This window comes from Pogonomyrmex barbatus, unplaced genomic scaffold (genome assembly GCF_055798465.1).
Source record: "Pogonomyrmex barbatus isolate J1 unplaced genomic scaffold, ASM5579846v1 scaffold1, whole genome shotgun sequence".
NCBI lineage: Eukaryota > Metazoa > Arthropoda > Insecta > Hymenoptera > Formicidae > Pogonomyrmex > Pogonomyrmex barbatus.
Genome location: NW_028297098.1, coordinates 25,317,769 through 25,329,811, shown reverse-complemented (window position 1 = coordinate 25,329,811; position 12,043 = coordinate 25,317,769). Strand labels below are relative to the sequence as shown.

The 12,043-nt window shown below is 37.4% G+C and overlaps 1 protein-coding gene across 9 annotated transcripts in view; it reads left to right on the top strand.

Moving 5' to 3' along the window:
* The window catches only part of Ca-alpha1D (Ca[2+]-channel protein alpha[[1]] subunit D), a 66,919-nt gene that overhangs the window by 1,312 nt on the left and 53,564 nt on the right, over nucleotides 1-12,043 (top strand). The gene's annotated exons all lie outside the window — the stretch shown is intronic.

Here is a 12,043-nt window from a genome sequence, read left to right as displayed (position 1 = left end):
TTATAAATAATAAGAATATTTCAAATAAGTACACGTTAAATGAGTTTTTTTTTACAAACGTATGTAAAAGCGTCGATTTCCATTTTCTCGTAATGTTAAACATTTACTGAGACAGGAGTATAACAATCACGTCCAAAACACCTCCAGCTCTTTCGAAGAAACAATTAGAACTTTTAATTCAATTATACTACTATAATTGAAATTAACGTTCTAGCAATTTCTAAACATCGCCTAAACTTTAACGGACCATTAGAGAAATTGTAAATAATAAATTTAAATAATTATAAAATTATAAAGTAATAAATATAGATAAATTTAAAAAAATTCCAATTGCAAGGAACTCTCCTTCCTGATAATATCTCGCGATTGTTAACTGACAGATCATTAACGAAGACAATCGAACGACGTGTGCAGGGTTGGGCTCGAGCACATTTCAAGAGTTTGGATCGCAGGCAGCAGATGTTCACTCGCCAAATACACTCGTTTCATAAACAGCTCGGCGAAAAAGCGCCCTGAAAGTTGCAGCTCCGAGAAGAACGGCATCGGCCCCATTTCCGAAGTTTCGCGCGCCGGTTTTACGATAAACGTTTCGTTTATACCGCGAAATTTACATCGAGATAAGGTTTTTGTTTGTTTTTTTTTTTTTTTTTTTTTTTTTAACTAGATTCTGCCGAATCTCGCGTTTGCTGGCGTCGGCGAGACGTCCGCTATATTTTCGTTGCGCGTTCAATTAATTCGACTAAAAGCTATAATTTATCAGAAAACGAAGAGGAATTCGACGAAATATACAACATCGATTTCCTATTTTCTTCGGACACTCCAGTCATTACGAAATCCCTGATTTCTTGCGTGGAACAAATTCCATAAAAATTAAAGAGGCACACTCAAATTAAGAATCACAAGATCGTGGCACATCAAATTATATATAGCTAGAAGAAGCTGAGCAATACTAAGAGAAAGGGATTTCCAGCTTTCATTAAGGGAAGAGATATGACATCATATTTTATACGACAGAATTAATTAACGGCGCGATAATTCTCAATCAATCAAATTAGAGTTGTAATTCAAAGTGCAAAAAGTGCGTTATAATGAATAATAAAAAATATATTATGTATCATAATAAATAATTATATTTATAAACAATATTTGCAACAGTGTTTAATGATTATATAAATCTTTCGGAATACGCAAATATTCTACTTTTCAAAGCGCAAGCTCCCATACCGTTCAGCATCTCGCGTTCGTTTCCTATCACATACAAAGTTACCTTTATGCTTTTTTATACTGACATTTCATACGAAATGCCATCTGTAGTCGTCACGCCAAGCCACGCCGGTCCAGCATGCAAGGACGGTATAATAAAGCAAGATCAGGTATGATAAAACTGTCCACGTCGCGTCTTCAAAGAGAACGAATGGCATCGCCGCTTAAAAGAAGTTAATCTTAAAAGGGATAAGGAGCTCTCTTTTGCCATTGAAAACGCGAGCTCAGATCGCCCAAGTGACCTTGCGAATTCCCTCGCGGAATGCGCCGGCTGGATTAATGAATTTCATTAAGTCGGCGGCGCGGTCGGCCCGAGAGGCGCCCTCGCAAAGGGGATTGTGCGGTCTCGAGACAAATTTGTGAATTTCATTACGCTCCATCTCCCAAAATCCGAGTGTGTCCGATAATTCAATATCACAGGCACACAAACAGGACGCAATAGACTCTCGTGTTTTTCTACTTGGCCACGGTGGTGACGCGTGGCTGTCTTACGGTGATATATCCATATTTCTTTGAGAAAATAAAGGGCAAGTTTGAATTTTAGAAAGATAGATTTGAAATTTTAGAGTTTTATTTCTACATACTTTCCAAATCAGTTTGTGGCAGAAATCTGCTCATTATGAAATTTTCTTACGTAGTACATCAAAAAATGAGATACTGTGTAATTTCCTGATAGTTTGAAATGATAAAAAATAAAGACGAATCTAATCTGAATAATTTCAGTTAAAAATTTAATACATGACAAATTATATTTATATATATTTATATTTTATGTATTTTATTTAAAAAATTTACTTGTTATGACATTACGCATTGAAACGCTAAATAGAAAAAATTTTCCCGTAAAATGAAGAATAAAAGGTTAAAATAAAGGACAAAATTGAGAAAATAAAAAAAATCTAAAAAAAAAACAACCTAAAAAGAACTGTCCTTTAGAATAAAGAACATGTACTCATTGTACTTATTATGAAGAACCGACGCAGCATCCTCCTTGACTTGTATTTGCTCATGTCCCGAAGATATTTATACGAGATGTATCAAAAGATGCGTATATAACGTTGGCTAAACATGTAATGTTGACGCATATCAAATTAATATACTAATAACTTCCATCTAAATTGAATTTCTATCAACCTAAAAGAGATCGCACAGAATGATAATAACATCTTAACGATAACAAGGAGACTAATAAATATTAATTAAAAACTGATGATTAAAATATTCTCTAACAGAGAATGGGTATTTCACTCAAAGCGTTCACCGGTGCGTTAAATAAATATATTTATAACGTATCAATTTCGGAGGAAGAGATATGAAAAAAATTATTCTCTCGTTTATACTCGACCGAGAAACAGAATTAATTTTCAATCCTCCGTCTCTTTCGGTCTGCCTGCGCCAGTCCAAGAGAGAAGAAGCGTCTCTTCGGCCAATTCGAGCCAATGACGAGCTCGCCGATGATGGTAGCGCTTATTTTGCGCTCTAATGACAGATGCATTTACTCGGCTCGCTATGCACCGCCGACACGTGTCGCCGTGAAAGAGAGAGAGAGAGAGAGAGAGAGAGAAAGAGAGAGAGAGGAAGAGGGAGAGAGGGAGACGGAGAGAGGCACGGCGCGCTCTATCAATATGCAGTTTGTTCGAACTACCACTACTACGTGCGATGCCAGCAGCTTCTTTACATACTCGGCGAGCCTCGCGCGATACATTACCCAGCACACAAACTATGTTTTGATTCATCGGCTAAACTCCGTCCCGTCAGTGCGGCTGCATCCGTTTTCCGATTAGCGATGCGGCGAAACGGGCACAAAGGACCGAGAAAACTCGGTCGATTTCCCCTTTCCCCCCTACCCTTTGTCTCTCTCTCCGTTGTCCCCTCTCTTTCACTCATGAAAATGAGTTTGCATAATCATCACACATTGTAAAAACAGTGGCGACTGTTAGCTGCGAAATTTCTTGGCACGTAGACCTCGGACTTAATCGACTTTCCACATAGTTAAAACGCAGCGTAACGAATTCCAAGTGAATTTTAAGAATTCAGAAACTTATTTTATGTAAATTAGGGATGTACATTTCATAGATGGGAAAAATGCCCTGGGTTTTAACGAGAGAACAAAGGGATTATTTAAAGAGAGAGGCTCCTCTTCCGGGGCGAACGAAAGTGGCTATTAAAGTTAAATTTCATATAGCTATTTGATGCAGATTTTAGTGAACTGTCCGTACTATGTATATATACACATTTCAGATTTACCTAATAACAGTGTGAGCCAAAATATGTCGATAGTCTAGTAACTAGGTACGCGCCTGTTTAGTTTGCGATCGCTAGGCAAATTTAGCTTCGAGGTCAATCAACTGAGCTGTTTCGGAGATCGGGACTGGATCGCCGTGTCAACCGCATCGTTCTGCCAATTTAGTCGAGAATCACGGTCGTTTGAATTTTGTTTCGAATGCGAATGTTTCCGTCCCGATGAAGAGAGTAAAAATTACATTTGCAACAAAAAAATTATACCGGTTGCTGGCTCGCGGACGATCCGAGACAACGGATTCACCGCAAGAGATCCATCAGAGTTAAGAATCAATCTTTTCGTAGCTGATAACGTCCCGCTTATTCGAATGTAATGCAAGTCTAATAATTAAATTGGTTAATTGAACGAGTAAATTATTCGACGTCGTCTTGCGCCAAACAATATCCTCGGGGTCGCGAGAGCGAGATCTGTTGACCTCGGGAATCGCGAATCGCATACGGCGCCAGCAGGGTGTACGTGTTATGCATGTAGATCGCGACTACGTCCTCGCATGCATAATATTGTTACAGTAGCGAAAATTTCCGCGATTTTTACGTCCCGCTCGACCATCAGACGGCGCGCTCTTCCGTGCGAAACGGCGAGTAAACTCGCGACCGTCTCGAAGGGAGCTCCGCTGTTAAATCTAATGATACGAAAAAGAAAGATATGGGCGTCTTTTTTAAGACGCAGTGCGGAAACGACCTCGTCATTAAAACTACGAATTTTTTTCATTCGCGCGAAAATTCGTTGCGCAAACGCGCATTCGCGCGACGCGCGGCCGAGGGTTGGGAGGAGCTTTTTCGAGAATAATGGGAATTTATCCTCGTGGCTGACAGCGGGAATCGCTAAAAAAGCGTTCGCATAACGTTCGCGGCCGTTTGCATGGGGTGGTAAAAAGGCGTGATACGTAAGTCGGACACGCGACGGCGATAGAATTTTCAGAACCCACCCGTGTTTCTGTTTTCTTGACAAATTAATTGCCAACATGTCGACGGCGGTGACATGGACGCCGTAAAAAGTTCCCATCTAATGAATATCATTAGAAATTAAATCGCGTATTTAAATGATAAGCTGCATGGTACGAAAACTGTTAACTTTAAATAAAAATTTATATATTCAGCGGCTATCTCTGATTAATATTTCACAGAACTGCTGTCACAATTCTTACAGTTAATTCTTACGGTTAAATACCTTTTTTCAAGCACAAATAAAATCATGTCTCCTGAGATTTAAGGATGTATTACACCTATTTTTGTTTACAATAAAAAAGTTAAAACTGTAGATTATTTTAGATTTAAAAGCATTTAAAAGCAATACAAAAAATTTTGCAGCGGTTTAGAATCTGGATCAAAAATTATTTTTATATTAAATAAAAATATGTTTTAATACAAAATTAAGAAATAATTATATAAAAATTTCAATTTTTTTATATAAGTACTTTAAAGTACTTTAAGTATTCAAAATAATATTCAAAATAATTTAAATAATTTTAAATAATTTCTGATCCAGATTCTAAATGGCCACTAAACTTTTTGGTATTTTTAAATTACAATGATTTTAGAATGTAAGTTGAATGTTGTTTATAATTTTTTCGTTGTAAAAATAATAAAAATTATAAAAATGTAAAGATGTAACAGATTCTTAAATCGATAAATAAGAGGTTGTCCTTTTACCGCTGAGAAAAAAGACTTTAATCTTCCACGCGTTTGTCGCTAAGCCTACATTGAAAATCATCATTAGAGGGAGACTTTAATTGAATTAGATTAGATTGTAAGAAAATGGCGGGCGAGATTAATGATCGGGACTTGCTCTGATTTGCGCGGAAACCGTATCGGAAGAATGTTCTCTTATCACGACGGTAACCGATATCGCGCGCGTTAAGCTCAATTTCAGCATGATTTAAGAGAGGCGGAGTTAATGGAGGGATTTTTATAATAGCTCGGCTAACTGGCCGATTAAGCGACGTCGGTATATCTTAACTCGGTGTTCGATGAAGTCTCGGAAAAATATGATACCTAGACGGATGCGACGTTTTAACATAATCCTTGAGCGCGCGGAGGCCTGATCCGCGATATTATGCGGATGGAATTACATACTTTTTTTTTCTAAATGTCATCGTACGACAAGCGGCTGAAAGACCCCGGGAAATTCTGCGCAACAATTAAATTCATAATGCGGAGATTATAAATTTCCGTCCTCCCCTTCCGCTTGATGCGCCTTACCAAGCCGTTTATCTTTGGATTATCGTTGCATCGTAAACTTGGAAACGAGACACATACATTTGTCGCATAAAAATCAGAGATCGAAAGCTTTTATTTTGAAAGATACATATATGGAAATTTAAATTAACAATTGTAATACTTGGTTTTTAGAAATTTAGTTAGAAATTTATTAAATTTCTATTTTTTTTTTTATATATCTTCTTCATGACGTAATTTTCAAAATTTGTGATACTATAGATTTATAACTAAAAATTAGGGAGGTACTTTTTACAATATAAAAAAATTGATATTCCAGAAAAATATTATGTAGAATCGTTTTTGTCGACGCTTGCGTGTCCTGTTATTTTTACTGCCACCACTTTCCGTGAACGAAACGAATTCAATGCCAGCCAAATTTCGATGCAGATAAAATCGAAGATGTTGCTTGTCTTTCACCTGCGGCCGCCGTCGCCGTCGCGACGAGCTAATCGAATAGGAAATAGTATTTCCTTTTCTGTCAGCGCGATCTGCTACCTCGAGACCGCCGACATTTCACCTTGGAGATATCGATCGACTTTTGGCGGAAGGAAGCTCTCGCGGCTCTATTCCGGAGAATCGCCGGTGGGCGACGATAGAATTTGTAAGAGGAATATAAGAGACTAATTCTGCTGAGAAAATAGCGAATCAAAATGAAAAAGAAGTCGCATTTAAATTGTTAATCCGCACCTTTAAATTACACCGCATATACCGCGTAATTTTTATCTTCGAGAAGTTTATGAAATTCTTGTTAAAAAAATTTCATATTGTTCGCATAGCTAACAGGTGACTCATGGGAGGATAGATAAATCGTTCGAAAGTTGACTTTGAGCTTAAGAAATTAAATTTTGCTAAACTATAAATCGATGTTTCCATAGCTATGCTATCAATACAATGCAATCGTATAGCGAGCAAGTCTTCGCGATTAAAGATGATAAGCCGAGCGGCAAAAGTGGCAAATGGAATGTTGAATGTTTTTAATTTAAATTAATACGTAAGACCACTTGAAGAAGCAAAGGAGAAAACTTCACGGCGAAATGCGTGCGGGGCTTCCGCGTGCCAATTACGTAAAGAAACGGGTATTTCTATGGCGATAAAAAGAGCGATAAGAGGGGGTGAGGAAAAGAAGAAATTAATACAAATGGTCCTTACGCAATGAAGTTTCGTCTGACCTTTTTCCCTCCACAATGACCTTTTCAAGTCGCTACGCAACTTGCGAGTTATCTTACAAACCGCTTCGAATACGAAAGCCGCGTTTCCGCCGGAAGATAACGTGACGAAACTCCGTTTCTCGATACGGGAGGACCTACAACGCCTACTTTGCAAAGTAGGTCGATGCTTCGGAGGGTTGACAACCGCTGTCAGGGCCGCGACTGCGAGAACGCAAAGCCACGTCTTCTCCTTCGTCTTCCCAAATCTACTCTTACTCTCTACATCCCGCAATTCCTCTTTCCCATTGTACTGTTTTCGCGTTTTAGTTTCTCAAGAAACGCGCGGAATGTAATGGAAAAAGTAATTCCGTGTCCGTAGGAAAATTTGGAATGAAGACAAAGCTAAGCTAAAGTACGCCGATAGTTTTAACTGAACTCGGCTGGCACGATAGATAAATGGGAATGTGGATAATGGGAAAATGAGACAGAGAACCGACATTTGGATCGGCGAGAATGAGGAGGAGGAGAAAGAGGAGGAGGGGGAGGAAAAGACTCTCGAAGCAAGGTCAAGCCATTCCGATAACGCGCGCATCGTCTATGAACTTTAGGTAGTCCCGTTTGGGAAATGGCAAGAAGGATTGATTGTCCTCAAGGGGGAAAAAAGAATATCATGCACTTTGACACCCGATCGATCCAATAAAAATGGTAAAAATTGCAAAACAAGCAATTTTTTAGTGGCAAAAAGCGGAAAAGCCACGCTCTCAGAAAAAACATTAAAGACACATGGAATGGTTTTGTTGAAATATCTAAAAATTTAAGCTTCTCTTAAATAACCTGAAAATAATTTAATTGGATCACTAAAATAATTATGTAGTTTAAATATGACGATAATATTGCAAAAATTTCTAACGTTCTAACAATCAATATAAATGTTCTTTAATTATAATTACTTTAATGATCCAATAAAATTATTTTTAAATTTGTATTTGATCAGATTTTTAGATATTTCAACAAGATTGCTTTTTACTGAAGCAGAGGAACTTTATAATAAACTTGTTGTTGTTTTTGCAAAAATCACAAATTGAAAGGTATAATTAATTTTCGTATTAACATATAATTTTGATTAAAATATTAAAAAATTTGTTACGAATCTATAGACTGACTTTTAACTTTTTCTCTTGCTTAAGCAAATTGAAAAACTCGCTCTATACACAGAAAAAATAGTTTTGTTAAAAAATTTATATAATAACTATGCTGCAAAGCTTTTTTATGTTCTAGCAATTTGAACGTTCTACATATTATCTTGACCCAGCGAAATTATTTTTCCGATCTGGTCAAATTTTTAGATCCCTCAAACAAAACCATCCTTTTCATGGAGATTTATTTTCGCAAACGTAAGAGAAATAAAGTAGAGAGGACATCATCGCGCTAATATATAAATTTGATAAATGGACTTTTCTTCGACGGATTAGGCGATGTCATTCGGAAATAAGCCATGAGGCGTGTATATTTGCGCGATCTGGTTCCGCGAGCCAACATTATGCAAATGTCGGTTGCCAAAATGCAGTTTGTAGTAATGTTCGCTACAAAGTGGCGACGGCAAATATAACGTCGGGGCCTTCATCGGCCCGAACGGCGAAGGAGAGCGCGAGTGCATGGAATGCACTTATCGGCGAAACGCCACGAATTCCGCCGTGGCTTCAACTTCATAGCCAAGTTAAATCCCGTACTCTTCCGCTCGGTTGGACGCGCGCGTAGCTTCCGCTCGCGAAAGCCGAAAGCCGAAATCCCGAGATCTCGGGATCGGTGCCGAGCGAACGCGAATTACTTGCGCCTAAATGCGCTCCACAGCTCGACGCGAAATCGCGCTCGTATCGCGCACGTGACACAGATTTTCTCGGGCTTAATAAGATAATCGATTGCTCGTTCACTCGGCGAACTCGATAGGATCTGTGCTATTATATTTTTTTCTCCTTTTTTCAGGCTAAGACTGTCGCCTTAGAAGGAAAACCGTCAGAAAGCGAAATTTTTTTAGTACCATTTAAGAATACACACACACACACACACACACACACACACACACACACACACACACACACACACACACACACACACACACACATATATATATATATATATAAATAGATAATAATTATGAGATTTTTATGAGTTTTTCTATCAGTAAAATTAGAAAAAGTCAAGTAAATTGGGCAAATAGAGAAAATAAATAAAATTTTTTAATTCAATTGCAATTTGAGAGAATGTATAAATATGTACGAAGAAGATGAATAGATTGGCTATGTAAATTATTCAGCTCATTTAAAAAACATTAAATTAACGACGTGCCAATCCTTCACGACTTCCGAAAGAGGGATGATCGCGGAAAAATTAAGCCCCCCGCGTTTGGAACGGTTAATGCATATAATTTACTTGTTTGCTAGGATTGAAAAAAAATCCCACTCAATCACGCAAATTAACGATCTTATCGCCGCCTTGTGATTTATTTGACGTCATCCATAGTTCTCTCGGTTTCCGTCCATAATCGTTTCCCTTGCAAACTCAATCACTCACCTACGTGTCGTCACGTGCGTCTCTCCCTTAGGAAGGGAAGCGAAACGCCCATTTCTCGGAGTATCGCAGGCTAGATCGTCCCAAATGATCTCGGCTTCGTGACCCAGAGTTCGAGCTATTTTTAGATGCCTCCCACTCGGTTTTGTACGTGCACATAGGCGATCCCCCCTCTTGCCATCGGCATCCTGTTATTTCACCCGTTCACGACAAACACTGTCGCTTTTTATAGATATTTCTCTCAGAAGCGGTGTTAGATCTTTTTTATTCATTCTTTTAGATCCAGAGTTGGATTTGTTTATTAGGACAAATAATTTCTCTTTAACCGTTTATTAGGAAGTCTTAATCAAATTTTCGCACAACTCGCCAAGAGACTTATGAAATTTGCGAGACTTGGAGTATTAATAATAAACAAAATGCTTTAGAAAAAACAAAAAGATTTAGAAAATTTAATCTTTACATAATTAGCAATATAATTGATTAAGAATATCATTTTTCTTTTTTATTTAGTATTTTTCTTAAAATACATTTATTGATTAATTTATAAAATTGTTAATATTACTTACAAATAATATCAAATTCCTCTATAATTATATATGTTTTATAAATGGAGTTCAAGATTTAATAAAACTGTAATGAATGGAATAAATTTCTCGCGTTGCAAAGAGGTACGACATCGTCAAGTGTTTAGCTATTTATGTATACGTAAGCAAGAGGTATCAGCGTGACATATTATCGCCTCGGATAAACGTCATCGACAAACGGAGATCCTCGAATGAGTTTTCCGATAAAATGACAGGGAATATGTACGCACCTATCACGATATACACACACACCAAACACACACAAAACACACACACACACACACACACACACACATACGCGCGCGCGCGCGCGCGCGTATGATGCCATAATGCGAATAATATACAACTGCACGATCTTTTTGCGGCTGTGAAGGAATACGCCGATGGTTATTTATAATATATCATTATTGCACGCCTTTTACTTTGTTTATCTAAATAAAATGCAAATGTCACGGTACTCTGCGCTGCGCTTCGGTTGACAGAAAAATAAAATTGTAGAAAATTAACGGTGACTTTTTTTGCCACAGCTCGCCGTCACGTAACTTCTTCATTATTGCTTCATTATTGTTGTTATAACAATTTATATTTATTATCAGTTATTTGAAATTCAAAAATGGGATTTTATATGTAATACCATTATGAAGTTGTTTTCGCGCGGTCTCAAAGCGAATAATTCTCCGAGAATAGAAAGAATTATTTTTACATTCTTTCCAGATGATTAATTCATACATTCTGTTCACGTGAAATGTTGTAAAGCCATCAACGACGTTAATTAAAATCGCCTCGGACTCAAAATTACATGATCGGAATTAAATGTAAATCAAGTTTACTAAATCATTGCATGCGCATTTATTCCGAGTGTTGTTGATTGCGACTGCGACGTCAAAGCAGTAAAAGAGATTGTTATACGTGACGGAAAGAGAAGGGGAAAGAAAGAGGAAGAAATAAACAACAGAGAGAGAGAGAGAGAAAGAGAGAGAGAGAGAGAGAAAGAGAGAGAAAATGAATTATAAATCGCATTACGAGCGACAGATAAAAGAGAGCGGTTCGATGATCTTGACGAATGCCCGGACACGAAGTCTAGAGGTAAAAATATACCCGGGAGTGCCGCTTCAGAGAGAACTTCTAACGCGATATACCAACTCACATCGATAGAGAAGAGTACGCAAGTGCATACACTATATCGAACGACACTCGACCGCGATTGACAGCGTCTCGTTAAAGTGATTTTCATTCGGAGCGTATTATTCGCGGATGCAAAGACGATCGATCGGTCGCCGCCGCCGCTTCGGGCGACAGACTTTTTTTCGCCGCCAGACGAAAATTGCACGCCGCATTTCTCTTTTAACAGGTAGCTTCTTCCGGGGGTTACTTGCCGCAATTCAATCGTTATTCTATAAATCACTACAACCGATGTATCTAAGATTTTTTGGGGGGGGGGGGCGGAGAGGGATTATCAATTCTGTTAGCACATGAACAGTTTTTTGCATTAATGAATTGCTTTTTTGAATATTTTCTTTCTTCTTTTCATTTTCTTTGAATAGCTTTTTTTGAAGCTTAGAATATCTCCTCGTTTTTTTTTTTTTTTTTTACAATATCTTCTTGATTTTGAATGAGAAAAATATTAGGCTTTGTAAATTATAACTTTAATTTTTTTTTTAATTTCGAAAAGGGGATTGAACTCTTTGAACCTTTCTCTGGATACGCCCATGACAATCAAGATGTTTATGTAAAATAAATATGCAAAATGCTCCACGGTTTTCTATTATATTTATGATAAAGTAAAATAATATTGACATAATCACAATGTAACAAAATATTAAAATGAGATCAAAGCCGAAATAAATTGTGCATTTGACAAGTAAATTAAACTTTCCTTAATCATGTGATTTTGCTGACGGCAATATTTAAATATCTCAAAAGTCTTTTAAATCATAATCAAGTTGATATAATAACCTC